Below are 15,157 nucleotides of genomic sequence, written 5' to 3' on the forward strand. Positions count from 1 at the left end.
AGAAATTATTATAAATACAATGAAGACTTGAATGGATAGGATAAACTACTACAAAAAGCTAAAATAAAAATTGACAACAAAGTGTTGGAATAGCTTGCATAGAGAATCACCATAGAACAAGTAGAGTTATCTACTATTCTTGTTTCACCAAAAACCTCTGTTAATAATGTTATTTCATTATTTGTCAAATTAAGTGACACATCTATCTTTACAAAGGAGATCAAGGATAAACTATCCAATATAGATGAAGATATGAAGGAAAGTGCACACTAGTTGTCACTTGACCCAAGACATACTTTTGCAATTACACAAAGATCAAATATCTAACAAATCTACAAGCAAAATTAGTGAAGGAAGAGGCCAAGATCAGGGCCATGCTTGTAGAAATCCAAGGCATGATTTGTTGGAAATATTCAGGATAAGATAGGTTACTAAGAGGGGAGGGGTGAATCAGTAACTTATAAAAATCTTTAAACAATACAAAATTTTAACTATTCACCATTCATTCATCTAAACTACTGCATAACTAAAAGAACAAATATTCATTGCACATGTACACACAGATTTGGTGACCCAAAAACCTTCCAAATAGAAAGTAAAACTAGGATGGGGATGATACCCACAAAACTTCAATACTGCAATATAAATTTGGCCTGTTAAGGCTTACAATGATCACTTCTGGTGATCTTCCCTATTAGGAGCAAGTAGGACTGCTAGATCCACCTTGTTAGAGGATTTAAAAACATATAGTGAAGTATGCGCTCTATTAGAAGATTTACAAAAAGACTTTTAGGTCCACCTTGTTAAAGGATTTGTAAACTGATTCACCTGTTATGATGAAGCAGTGGATCTTCTTACAACTATTTACTAATAAGATCCGTGTTGCATTGATCGCCTTATGTGATAGATATAACTATTCTGCTCCTATGTTGACCTTTCTGTGTTCTTTTTATTCTGCTGTTGATTTACTTTTTTCAAAAAATATATCAATACCTTCTTCATATGAGAACATCACTCCCTTTTTATACACCATACCATCCTAAAAATGATATCATACATTACATATATACCATTTCAATATTTACAACTACAAGGTCAGCCAAAACATAAGTGAACAAAACATTATTGAGTCAGCCAGATAGTAGAAAACTCAAGTTCCTTAGGCTGACTCAGTGATCTTCTGATACTCCACATCTACTAAATTACTTGGCATCATCATGAACTTGGTAGAAGTAGAGGCTTAGTTCATACTATCCACATGATACTACTTGGAACTCAGTAACCACTGGTGACTTGGTAGTTATAGTGTCACTCGGTAGAAGCTAACTTCTTTGTTTACCTTGTTGTGCTCGGTGAACACTAAGTTCTTCATTTACCTTCCTTTTCTCGGTGAACACTGAGTTCTTCATTTACCTTTCTTTTCTCAGTGAACACCGAGTTCTTCATTTACCTTGCTTTTCTCAGTGAACAATGAGTTCTTTATTTACCTTGCTTTGCTCGATGAACACCGAGTTCTTCATTTACCTTGCTTTGCTCAATGAACACTGAGTTCTTCATTTACCTTGCTTTGCTCAGTGAACACTGAGTTCTTTATTTACCTTGCTTTTCTTAGTGAACACTGAGTTCTTCATTTACCTTGCTTTGCTCGATGAACACCAAGTTCTTCATTTACCTTGCTTTGCTCAGTGAACACTGAGTTCTTCATTTACCTTGCTTTTCTCGGTGAACACTGCTGAACTGCCCATTCACTCGGTATCCTCTGGAATGCTCAGTGAGAACTATTTACTTGTTGAACTTATAAGGTAACCACTAAATTCTTGGTATACATTATAGACTAAGTGATGAGCTCAGTAAGAATTCAAAATCGAATAAGTGTTTGCACTAATGAAAAATATATTATAATTCCAACAATCTCCCCCTTTGGCATTAGTGACAAAAACACTTATGAGCCAAAGCTTATGTGCAAGATTTGACATCTTGATTTACATATATCTCCCCCATACAATATACACATGGTATTTACAAATATTTCTATCTTTTCTTTGGTACTCTATCTCCCCCTTTTTGAAAATAATGCCAAAGTAAACAATATGTATTTACACAAAAACACCAAAATGAGAGATAAACTCAGAATGTACCTTTAGAATTAGAGCCAAAGTCATATCCCAATTTTCTTGCAAAATTTTGCAAGTGGAGAGTGCTATCTGAACTTCAACTAAAAGTTCAATCACATGATCTGCAACTGAAAAATTGTTGTCATGGATCAATGTTTTGGAGTAGGCAATGTGTTTCTGCATTGTGTCCATGATAGGAAGAGTCATATTCTAGATGTCAATCAAGGTAGATCTAATCCTTGCTTCCTCTCTTAACAATTCTGCCTACTTTTCTAACAAAAATTTGATTCAGAAATGATGGGATGAACTTGAATTGGGGTCAAGTTGTAGCATTTGGGCACTGACCTTGATATCCTCATCAATTTTATTCAATTTTTCTTTGATTTCCTTGGTGTACTTGGTAAAATCACAAAGTTTGGAAAAAAGTGAAGTTATATTATTAAAAGAATTTTCAAGATTGACCAAAATTGTGGACAATTCTACCTATTTTATTGCAATGTGCTGAGCAATGTTCTCAAGCACCTTATTATCAAAAATTTTTTCAACCTTTTCAATCAATTTTTCTTGACCAGAAGTGTCCTCGTTGAATTTATTTACAACCTCTTGTAACTAAATCAAAATATGTTGAGTAGAATCTACTTCAACACCTATAGCTTCTGTAATTATATTCCTAGCATTCTCAATTATTCTATACTCCTTATCCCTTTCAGACCTTAACTGCTTCTGCGTAGCCTTCATCTCTATTAGTTGACTAGCATACCTCATCTCTTCAATGGTAGCATTTTCATAGTCAATTTTTGGAATCACTATCTCTATTTTTAAGTCAATATCTTTAGGAATTTCTTTTCCAGTGATCATAAGTCTTAATGGTTACTTTTGTTTGGCTTTTGTGATGACTGGTTTGACCTTGGGAATGGACACAATAGTGGAGATGGAAGGACTGGTAGTGAAAACTAGGATACTTGAGGATTGAGTACCAATAGGAGTATTTACCCAATCAAAAACTAGAATACTTCCCAAAAATGATGGTACACTCTATAATGCAGTATCTGAACTAACTGGATTTGAAGTAGATGTAGATAATGCTGACAAAATTGTAGAACAAATTGGAATTGATGAAGACAAAATTGTGGAACTTACTATTTTTCTGACTGAGGATGATGGATTTGAGGAGACTGGCTTGGTAGCTGAAGAAGTAATAGTCAGCTCGGTAGATGAAGTGCTTGGCACATCTGTCTCAGATACCTAGAGCTAGGAGGAGGCCGATGAAGATTGAACAATTGATGTGGCAATTGTGCTCACAATCTCACTTGTAGAAGCTATCTCCTTGGTGGATGAAACAATTTTTGGTGGAGAGTGAGGAAGGGATGCAATCACTGCTACTGCAATTTTTACTGGATCATCTTCCTCCTTATCTTCCTCTTCAGCTTCTTCCTCTTTGTCTTCTCCCATTAATGTATGCAACTCTCCTGTTGAGACTGTGATGGATGGAGTACCATCAATATCATCACTATCACTGTTGTCATCACCCTTGATTTCCACTGGGTCTTCACCGGGCTTATGCAGATGGTAGATGTTTTTCCACATGTTTGTAGCATCATTTATAACATGCTCAATGTCTTTGATCAAAATTAAACATGTGTGAAATCTGATCATCATTTTATCTTCATGGTTTTCCATTACAGTTTTTACTTCTGCTCTAGTGAGACTTGGTTGAAGATTCTTCAGTTCAGGGATTGCTCATAGATGTCTTTTACCATTTGGGTTGCTGATTCCCATCTTGGTTGCAATCTCTCCAATAGTTCTTTTGAGATTTGGGAGGCAAGCTGGTCTGGGGAGTATTCCCATTTACCCATCTTGCTGAGTACCAGTCCCTCTATCTGCATTTTCTTAGCATCTCTTCTAGTTTCAAATTTCAATGCCTTGAAATTTTTGATGCTTGCTCATTCTTCCAATTTTTTAAGCCTTTCCTCAAATGTAGGTGCAGGCCTGACTAGTATAGGTTCTTGCTTACCTTTTATGGTTCTTCTTGTGAATACTGCAGTAGGCTTCTTCTTAGGTTTGGTAATTATTACCTTACTTTTCTTCTTCAGTTCCTTGTTCTCCTTTTTCTTCTTCTCCTCCTTCTTCTTCATCATCTCCTTCATCCTCACCTTTTCTTTTTGTTAGCATAAGAGGGCTAGATGCAGTTTTCAATTTTGCTATCTTCCTCTTGCCTTTGTTTATGGCTTGTGGTAGCTTGATTTCAAGCTCAATTCTGGCCTTTGCTTCATCATAGGTTCCAAAAATTTGTTGCCTTGGGTCTACTGGCTCATTTACCAGTGCTTCTATTATGTCTCTGGCTTCATCAATATTTACCTCATAGGGAAGAGGTTGTACCCACGCAACTCGGGGTCTAACTGCCTAGCTGTACACCTTATCATAGTCAACCATGAAGCATACATCATCTCTATAATCTTCAACTAATTTTGGTGGAATCTAGAACCTGTTATTCATTCTCTCCTTGAAATCTTCAAAATAATTGTCCATGATTCTATCAAAATTTTCACCCATCTCTGCCACAAACTCATTTATTTGATACAAAATCAGAATATCCTTTCTCCATATGATAGTTCCTTTAGATGGAAAGAATTTTTGAATGTAGAAAAATAAACAGATCAATAGAGAACCAAATTTACAAGGGTTATTCTTGGAAGTCCTTATACTATCCATATTTTTATTCAATTGTTTCAACAATACTTTAGACAGATCAAGTTGAAGGTTTTTCTTTACAACCTTGAGGGCCAAATCCACAGCTTCACAAGGTATACTATTCAATCTATTAGAACTGTATAATTTATATGCAATTACATGTATGCCAAATTTTAGTTCGACATTTGATACAATGTTGACCTTTAAACCTCTACTGCCCAATTTGGCTAGGGTTTTCCTTTGTAACTCCTCCTGACTTAAGGTTTTGGTGGTTTTGGCTTTGCTAAGCATAGGGAGACCCATGATTTTGTGAAACATTTTCTTTGTGATTAGCACTGGCTGATCTAACCATAATTGTCCATTTTGTACCCAAATCAAGATATACTAATCCATTTGGTTTGGAAGTTTCGAGGCATATGTGAGATATGAGTCAATCCTTTGGTTTTAAGATGCTTGAACTCAAGTTTTAGAGAGCCATCTACACTCATTTCACTTAGGGCACTATCCATTTCTAGGTTTCTACTTTCTTGAATAGAACATTTGAAATGAGTATGAATATCATTGATAAGAAGTACCTTAGGAGGTATTTGTGATTGAACTCCAGTTGGGTCGAGTGATTCAGCAATGGCTGGAACAATCTTGAAGTTGGACGCTTTCCATTCTATACCTTTTATCAACATTTCTAAGCCTCTTTTCACCTTGGTGCTACTGGTGCTTGCAGATGCCATAGCTACTCAGTAAATATAAGAAAATATTGAACAAATTCTCCGCTTGAAATTCGCTTGGAATCGCTTGGGATTTGCTCTAGATTCACTGAAAATCTTTTAGCTCTGAGTATTCTTAAGTCATGGTGAAAAATGAAATCAAATTCTGCCCTTTTGATGGAAATACTATCATTAATGCTTGGTATGAAGGTAGATGAGATGACATAGTTCTTACCAGTCTATCATCGATCTACTCGGTAAAAGTTTTGCAACTCAGTGATCAAACAAAATCTTTGATACTCCCAACCTAGCTCGGTAAGGTCTTTAACCAACCTTTCTCGGTAGATGCAACATGGTGAATAATAACTTTTCTTTGGTCCTTGAACCTAAAATACTGATTTGATCATTTGCACTCTTTCACTCTGGAATTTCTTGAGATATGGCTCGATGATGCAGTTCTTGTTTCTTCTTAAATCTAATTGGAAATGGTGGAGTCACCCATTTCTTGAGTGGCATGACCATCATTTGAACTGTCTTGCTTGGTAGATTTAGGAATCCATTATTGTTTCATCTGCTTCTGAATGTTATCAGCTTTAACTTTCTTTTCATCTTCAATTCTTTCAGTATTCATGCAATTCTTGGCTATATGACCAAGTTTTGTACATGTATAACGTCTTACTGTTGTGTCTCTTTTCCTCAAGTGATGCCTTGAATAGTCTTTGCCAACATGTCCATATTCTCCACAATAATAACATCTGCACCAAGTATTGTTGTCCCATCCAAAGATTGCTTTGACAAGTTGTTCAGCTGGATTGAATGATTTGGATTTGCATTGGAATGCCTTGTGACCATGTTTCTTGCATTTGTGACATTTGCCTTCAAATTTTGGTTTTTCTTTGCATTCATTAGCTTTGTGACCATGCTAATTGCAGTTGAAGCATTTTCCATTGAATTTTCCTTTTCCATTACTCTGACATTTGTTTGATGTATGGCCTATCTTGCTACAATGATTGCAAGTGGGTCTTTGATTCCCTCGGGTACCTTGTTTGGAGGATTCACCTTCTTCCTTGTATCCAAGATCGGCTTTACCTTTTTTTCTATGAAGATTCTGCTCATGTTGTTGATTCAATTGGTTCATGTCTGTTTGAGATTTCATCATTCTTTCATTGATTTTCCTTTAAGTGATCAAGTCATTTTCCAAACTTTCATTGATTTGTCTCTTAGATCTTAGATCAATTTGTAAGCTTGCATTGATTTGTCTTTCAGTGATTAAATCATTTCTTAAACTTTCATTCTCAGATCTTAGATTCATAACTTCTTCATTTGCATTAGATAGTTGACCTACAAGATTTTCATGCTGAAGGAATTGCTTATTTCTTATGTCTAGGTCTTCATTTGCCTTGTTTCTCTGTTCCAAAACTTCACATAGCCTGATTGATTGGATTTCTTGTTCTCTTTTAAGCTTCCTTACTTCTTCCTGCACAGAACCATTCTTAGCTAGGAATTCCTTGACTACTTCATTAGCCTCATTTGAACTACTTGATGGTAGAAGGTCTTCAATCTTTTCTTCAACATATTGATGATCATTCATTTTTCTTGCAAGTTCCTTCCTTCTTTTTAGGGATTGAGAAAGATGATCCTTTGCTTCCTTGAGTTGAGCCATGGCCATTTCCAGATCTAGCTTTTCATTTTCAATAGATTTGTCAAGTCTGAATATCTCCATTGTCCTTGATCTTTGCTCAAGCTATCAAACTTTATCCTGAGAACCACAAGGCTCTAATACCAATTGTTGGAAATATTCAGGATAAGATGGGTTACTGAGAGGGGAGAGGTGAATCAGTAACTAATAAAATCTTTAAACAATTCAGCATTTTAACTATTCACCATTCATTCATCTAAACTACTATATAACTGAAAGAACAAATGTTCATTGCACATGTACACAGAGATTTGGTGACTCAAAAACCTTCCAAATAGAAAGTAAAATTGGGGTGGGGATGATACCCACAAAACTTCAATAGTATAGTATAAAGTTGGTCTGTTAAAGCTTACAATGATCACTTCTAGTGATCTGCCCTATTAGGAGCAAGTAGAACTGCTGGATCCACCTTGTTAGAGGATTTACAAACATACAGTGAAGTATGCACTCTGTTAGGAGATTTACAAAAAGACTGTTAGGTCCACCCTGTTAAAGGATTTGTAAATTGATTCACCTATTAGGATGAAATAGTGGATCTACTTACAACTGTTAGCTGATAAGATCCTTTTTGCATTGATCACCTAATGTGATAGATATAACTATGCTACTCCCATGTTGACCTTGTTGTGTTCCTTTTATTCTACGGTTGATTTACTTTTCTCAAAAAATATATTGATACCTTCTTCATATGCTAACATCACTCCCTTTTTATACACCATACACTCCTAAAAATGATATCATACATTACATATATACCATTTCAATATTTACAACTACAAGATCAGCCAAAACATAAGTGAACAAAACATTACTGAGTCGGCCAAATAGTAGAAAACTTAGGTTCCTCAAGCTGACTCAGTGACCTTATGATACTCGGCATCTACTACATTACTCAGCATCAGCATGCACTCAGTAGAAGTAGAGGCTCAGCTCATATGAGCCGCACAATACTGCTTGAAACTCGGTAACCATTGGTGACTGAATAGATATAGTGTCACTTGGTAGAAGCTAACTTTGTTGTTTACCTTGCTGTGCTCAGTGAACACTAAGTTCTTCATTTACCTTCCTTTTCTCGATGAAAATTGAGTTCTTCATTTACCTTGCTTTGCTCGGTGAACACTAAGTTCTTCATTTACCTTGCTTTGCTCAGTGAACATTGAGTTCTTCATTTACCTTGCTTTTCTCAGTGAACACTGAGTTCTTCATTTACCTTGCTTTTCTTGGTGAACACTGAGTTCTTCATTTACCTTGCTTTACTCAGTGAACACTACTAAACTGCCCATTCATTCGGTATCCTCTGGAATGCTCGGTGAGAACTGTTTACCTCCTAAACATATAAGGTAACCACTGAATGCTTGGTATACACTATAGACTAAGTGATGAGCTTAGTAAGAATTCAAAATCAAATAAGTGTTTGTACTAATGACAAATATATCATAATTCCAACATGATTCTTCTAAACATGGATGTATTGAAGAAACACATTGCACATGCAAGGACACTCATCCATGACAACAACTTCTCCATAGCTAATCACATGATGGAATTATCAATAGAAATTTGGATTGCATTGCATGCTAGTAATGTACTATGAGAGAATTGGGACAAGACAATGATACTCATTTTAAAGGTACATTCTAATTTCTTGTCACATTTTGGTATTAACATAAGATATTATACACGTTTGGAATTTATGTCAAAAAGGGGAAGAAGTAAATATGTTTAATATAAAAGGAGGATAATATACTATACTCCAAATGTATGTATATGGAAGAGATATATGTATGGGGGACCAATATAGTATTGTGCAGATAAGTAGAAAATATCTTTACAAAAGCAATTCTGAAAAATCAGGAAAACATAGTATGTTACCGAGCTATAGCTTCAAGAAGTCAAACTAAGTTGTAGACATAGAATGTTGGTAAAGGAATTTTTTGACTTAGAGTTTTGAAGTTCATATTTTTGGTTTGCTAAGTGTTTCTATCACTAATGGCAAAGGGGGAGATTGTTGACATTAAGGTCCATTTGTCTATCAATGACTTAAAACTTAGTGATATTGTTACAATGCTACTGAGCTCTATAGTTTCTATTGATACTATCATTAGTTTTGTAGTGTTAACCAAGTTTTTCAGATGCTCTCAAGCCAAGTAGTCATTTTGTATTTTTTATTGAGCTACACAGTGTTTATTGAGCTTCATAAACAATGTATAGTGCAAATTGAGCATAACAGAGGCTACTAAGCTATTTAGTGGAAATGAAGAAGATTGCAGTGTTAACTTAGCCATGGTATGTTAACCAAGTTATACTATATCTACCAAGATAAAGTTGTGTTAACAATATGAAACTAGCGTTGACCAATTCATGCAATGTCAACCAAGTGATTTAGCAGCTACCGAGTTTCCCAAAATTCACCAAGTCACATAGTGTTGACCAAGTTTAAGCTACTTGGATGTGATTAGTATAGACTAAGCTTCAAGTCTAATCAAGTGCCAAATATTTCTAAGCATTGACAATATTTTCTGTGTATTAAAACATTACTAAGTTTGTCTTTAGAACCTAAGTTATAATATTTGGGCTGACTTTGTGAACTATGATGAAATTGGTATTGTAGCTGACTCCAGTAAGTTATGATTTGCATTGGTATATATATAATGCATTGTATCATATCCAAGTATGCATGTGAAGAGGTATATGATGAGCAAGAGTGTGAATTGAAGAAGTCTACAAGTCATGTAATAGACAATAGATATTTATCTATCATAGTTAGGTGATCATTACAATACAAGGAATCTCAACTAGCAAATTAGTATTGCAGATCAAAGATCAACCACTAGTTCATCCTAATAGGTGCATCAGTCAAATCCTTTCACAAGGTAGAATTAACAGTCTTTTGCTATGATGGGGACACAACCCAAGCATAGAATGGACACAACAAGAAAGGGAAAATTTATTAATTATGAAAATATACCAGTACACATAGTGCAAAGAAAAAAACTCCAAAATAGGCCCTATGGGCTTACAATAGCATAAATCTAGAGATAATTTCTTCTCCAAATACCTTCTCTCAAACTCCACTTTGAACTGCCTTTTACAATGCCAAAAATGTCCTTAAATAGACCCCAAAGGGTTAAGGATTAGGAATACATTCTAGAAAGTTCTAGTTGGCATCCACCGACCAAATAGAAGGCTCCATAAGTCGTGTTAGAAGTCGGTGCAAAACTAGAAGAATCCAAAAATGGTAACTGAACTTTCAGGAGACATAACTTTTGAACCGTAGCTCCGATTGACAAACCGTTTACATTTCTGGAAAGCTCTCAAAGTGCTCTATAGCCTTATGGATGAGATTTTCTTGTCCCCCATTTTTTGGCCCTGTACAAGGTCATTTAATTCCCTGAATCTGACTTTGAAGCATTCTTAGGAGGTCTCTAGAAACCAAAAAACTACGATAACTTTCAAACCATGCAGCCTTTTGACTTGATTCTTTTTCTGGAATATTATAAATTACAATTTTAATCCTCCCTCCAATTTACACCTTCTAATCCACCATAATTATGGCTCAATTACATAGTCCTATTTTTCCAGCATTTACATGTATCCCAAGGTGTTGAAATAGTCTAACCTAGAACACTAATAGTGGAATTGTTAGAGTTGGAACCTTTATTTGACCCAAATGGGTATCCAAAAATGAAAACACATGAAATAGAAACTAAGTCTAAGTACATTTTTTTGGGTGACACAGGATTGCCCTTATACTTCTGGATGCTCCTGCATCAGACACCCAGGGTAGATTGAAAAGTGACCATGTCACTTTATGGATGGTAGGCAAAATCCCAAATGGAAAACCTCAGCTGCTGATATCCAAGTTGAGTTCTCAATCGGTCAACCTTTCCATTTAACTAGATACTCTTCATACTACCTATTTCTGGTACTCCTTCCCACACGATGATCCAAAATGTTTTCTATCTCCTCCTTCTTAGAAGCGGGAATTGGACATGGCTCTAACATCAGCTCCTCATCTACACCATCATCATGATACTTTGTCAAGTTTGCAATGTTGAAGATAGGAGAAATGTGAATTCCATTTGGCAACTCCACCTCATATGCATTTCTTGAGTCATGTTTCTTCAAAAATTTGCATGGGCCAAATTTCTTCATCTTCAGCTTGTTGTAAGTACCTACTGGAAATCTCTCCTTTCTTAAGTGTACTATGACTAGATCCCCTACTTGGAAATCCTTATGTCTTCTCTTTTGATCAGCCCTAGCTTTATACTATTGATTCATCTTGATAATGTGTGCCTAGACCTCCTCATGTTGGTGCTTGATATGTTCAGCAAACTCTTCTACTTCAGCACTTGTCCTCTCCCCTTGCTCCATCTTCCTCAATTCTGGTGTAGTCCTTCGGCTACTTCCATATACAATTTGGAATGGTAATTTACCAGTACTCCTATTTATAGAGTTATTGTAAACAAATTCCGCAATCAAATCCAATCCTTTGGGCTTATCCCCAACTAAACATCTCAACAAATTGCCCAAACTTCTATTTACCACTTTTGTCCAACCATCAGTTTTCGGATGATGTGTGGAATTGAGTTTAAAGTCTGTTCTCAATTTCTTCGACAATGTTCTCCAAAAATACCCCACAAATTTAGTGTCTCTATCAAAAACTATACTCTTTGGGAGGCCATGTAGTCTTGCCACCTCTCTGAAAAAAAAGTCTGCAATATGGACAACATCATGAGTTTCATGGCATGGAATGAAATGTGCCATTTTGGAGAACCTGTCAACCACCACAAAAATTGAGTCATTATCCCTTTGTGTCCTCGGCAATCAAAGAAAAAAATCCATACTTATGTCCTCCCATGGCTTTGATGGAACAAGAAATGACTGCTAAAGTCTAGTATTGTGACTAAATCCCTTGGCCACTTGACAAATCTGACAACTCTATACAAACTTCTTCACATCTTGTAAAATCTGAGGCCAAAAATAATGTTCTCTAAGAATGGCAATGGTCTTATCTTGACCAAAATGTCCTTCCATCCCTCCACTATGTTTCTTCTTAATCAGATTTTCCCTCATGGAACTCCTTGGAATACACAATTGACTACCCTTGAACAACATACCATCCTAAATCAAATAGTCTAACCACTTAGTTTTGTCTATAGCATCAAGTTCTTTACAAGCTTTCCATGCTTCAATAAAATCAAGATCCTTAGGGTACAGATTGTTGAGTTTAGCAAACCCAACTACTTCAACTTGCATTACTATAAGCAACAACTGTCTCCTACTTAATGCATCTGCAACCCTGTTAGATTTTCCACTTCTATTCTTCAACACAAATGTATAGCTCTGCAAGAACTCTACCCACTTCATATGCCTCTAATTCAATTTACCTTGGCTATTTAGATACTGTAATGCCTAGTGATCAATATATAAAACAAATTCCTTTGGCAATAAATAATGCCTCCATTTCTTTAAGGCCTGAATTATTGCATAGAACTCTTGATCATAAACATAATACTTCTTTTTCGCATCTTTCAATTTTTCACTAAAATATGCAATAGGCTTACCTTCTTGGCTTAATACAGCCCCAATAGCACTACCACTAGCATCACAATCCACCTAAAACACCTTGCTAAAATTAGGAAGTGCCAACATAAGTTTTTCTACCACCTTCTTCTTCAGCAATTTAAAACTTCTTGCAGCTGCCACAATCCATTTGAACTCTTTTCTATCCCCTCTTATTGTGTCAATTAGGGGTGCACATATGTCACTGAAATTCTTAATGAACTTCCTGTAAAAACTAACCAAACCATGAAATAATATCACCTTAGTAGAAGACCTTGGAGTAGGCCATTCCAAGATGGCTTTTACCTTCTCTAGATCCATTTTGAGACCTTCAAGTGATACAACAAACCCCAGGTAGACTAACTCTTTTCTAGCAAAGCTAATCTTTTTTAGATTAATTAATAGTTTCTCTTCCCTTAACCTTTCAAGGACACTATGAATATGCAATAAATGTTCTTCCAAAGTCTTGCTGAAAATTAAAATATCATCCAAATAGACAATAACAAATTTTCCCAAGAACTTCTTAAGTACCTCATTAATAAGCCGCACGAAGGTGCTTGGGGCATTTTTCAATCCAAAGGGCATGATTAGCCACTCATAAAGACCCTCCTTGGTCTTGAAGGTAGTTTTCCAGTCATCTCCTTCTCAAATCCATATATGGTGATAGCCACTCTTGAGATATATCTTTGTGAACTACTGAGCTCCACTCAAGTAGTCCATAAAATCATCCATTCTCGACAAAGGAAACTGATACTTGATGGTTATCCTATTTATAGCTCAAGAGTCCCTAGACATTCTCCACTGTCTATCCTTCTTTGATGCTAGTATTGCAAGTACTACACATGGGCTCAAGCTCTCTTGAATCAAACCCTTCTTTAATAGCTCCTAAACCTATTTGTTTAGCTCCTCAATTTTAGTAGGAGTCATCCTATGAGCCACCTTGTTAGGCAAACTAGTTCCAGGGATTAAATCTATCTGATGAATGATTTTCCTTACTAGTGGTAGTCCTTCTAGAACATCATTAGAAATTATATCTCCAAACTCAATTAATAAATCTAAAACTTCAAGTGGTATTTCACTATTACCTTCCTTATCTTTTCTAGGAATCAAAGCATAGCACATATGATGATGTTTCATGCCATCTAAAAAATTTCTTCCATCAAAAGGAAAGATCTTAGCACTATTGCATACCTTTTCACCTTCCTTTACCATGGGCTTCAATTTGTGGCAAACTCCATCCTTTTTTAGAGAGTATGTGTTTGCATGACCATCATCTACTGCATGCTTGTCAAACTGCCACGGTCTTCCCAACAATAGATGGCAGACATCCATTGGAATAATATCATAGAGAACTTCATCATGGTAACTCCCAATTTTGAACTTCACTAAACATTGTTCACTTACAAGGACCTTGTGATCATCCTTCACCCAAGCAATTTGATAGGATTGGGGATGTTTCTCCCTCTTGAGCTTCAGCTTAGAGACCATCTCTTCTGACACCAAGTTGTCAGTGCTACCACCATCAATGATCACATCACAATATTTATTCTCACATTTGCACCTAGTATGAAATAGACTCCTCCTTTGTCCCAGTTCAATCTACCCACTTAGTAGAACCCTTTCATTTACTAAAGTCTCTCCTCTTTCTGTATCCTCTGAATGTGATTACTGTGCATCCTCATCCACATGAGCAACCCTAGCTTGGTCCTCAGCTCTCCTATATGTTCTTCCTTGTCATTGAGGACATTCAAAGGCATGATGGCCTTGTCCATTGCAATGGAAATAGGTACCAAAAATACTTCCTCTTCCTGAACCTTGTCCACATCCTCTACCTCTTCCTCTCTGATCTCCAAAGTTTTGATCATAGGAGTAGTTGAAATCCTCATTCCTTTGGTTCCTGCTAGTACCCACATCTTCATTTTTCCTTTGGGTCTCATTTTGACCTCCAGATGACCTACCACTGCCCCTTCCTCCTTGATTGCACCCTCTTTTTCTCCCTTCAAACTTTTTATTTAACTTCTCTTCAACTCATAGAGAAAATTGGTATGCCTCTTCAACGTTGGTCATTCTTACCAGACTTAATTCCTCCTAGATGCTAGGTCATAACCAAGCGATATAAAAAGAAACCTTCTCCTTATTTGCTTCTACATTCCTTGCTCTAATCAAAAGTAAATAAAACTCCTCTGTATATTCCTGGACTAATTTTCCTGCTTGCTTTAACCCATGCATCTTCTTAAACAAATCAAGCTCGTAGTCAACAGGAATGAATTGCTTCTTTAGTTTGTCCATCATGCGATCCCACCTTGTGATCTTCTCCTTTCCTCTTCTATTTCTCTCAAATTGAACCTCTTGCCACCAAATTTTGGCATGGCCTTTTAATTTTG

This window comes from Cupressus sempervirens, chromosome 5 (genome assembly GCF_028749045.1).
Source record: "Cupressus sempervirens isolate cs-2001-9-10 chromosome 5, ASM2874904v1, whole genome shotgun sequence".
Taxonomy (NCBI): domain Eukaryota; kingdom Viridiplantae; phylum Streptophyta; class Pinopsida; order Cupressales; family Cupressaceae; genus Cupressus; species Cupressus sempervirens.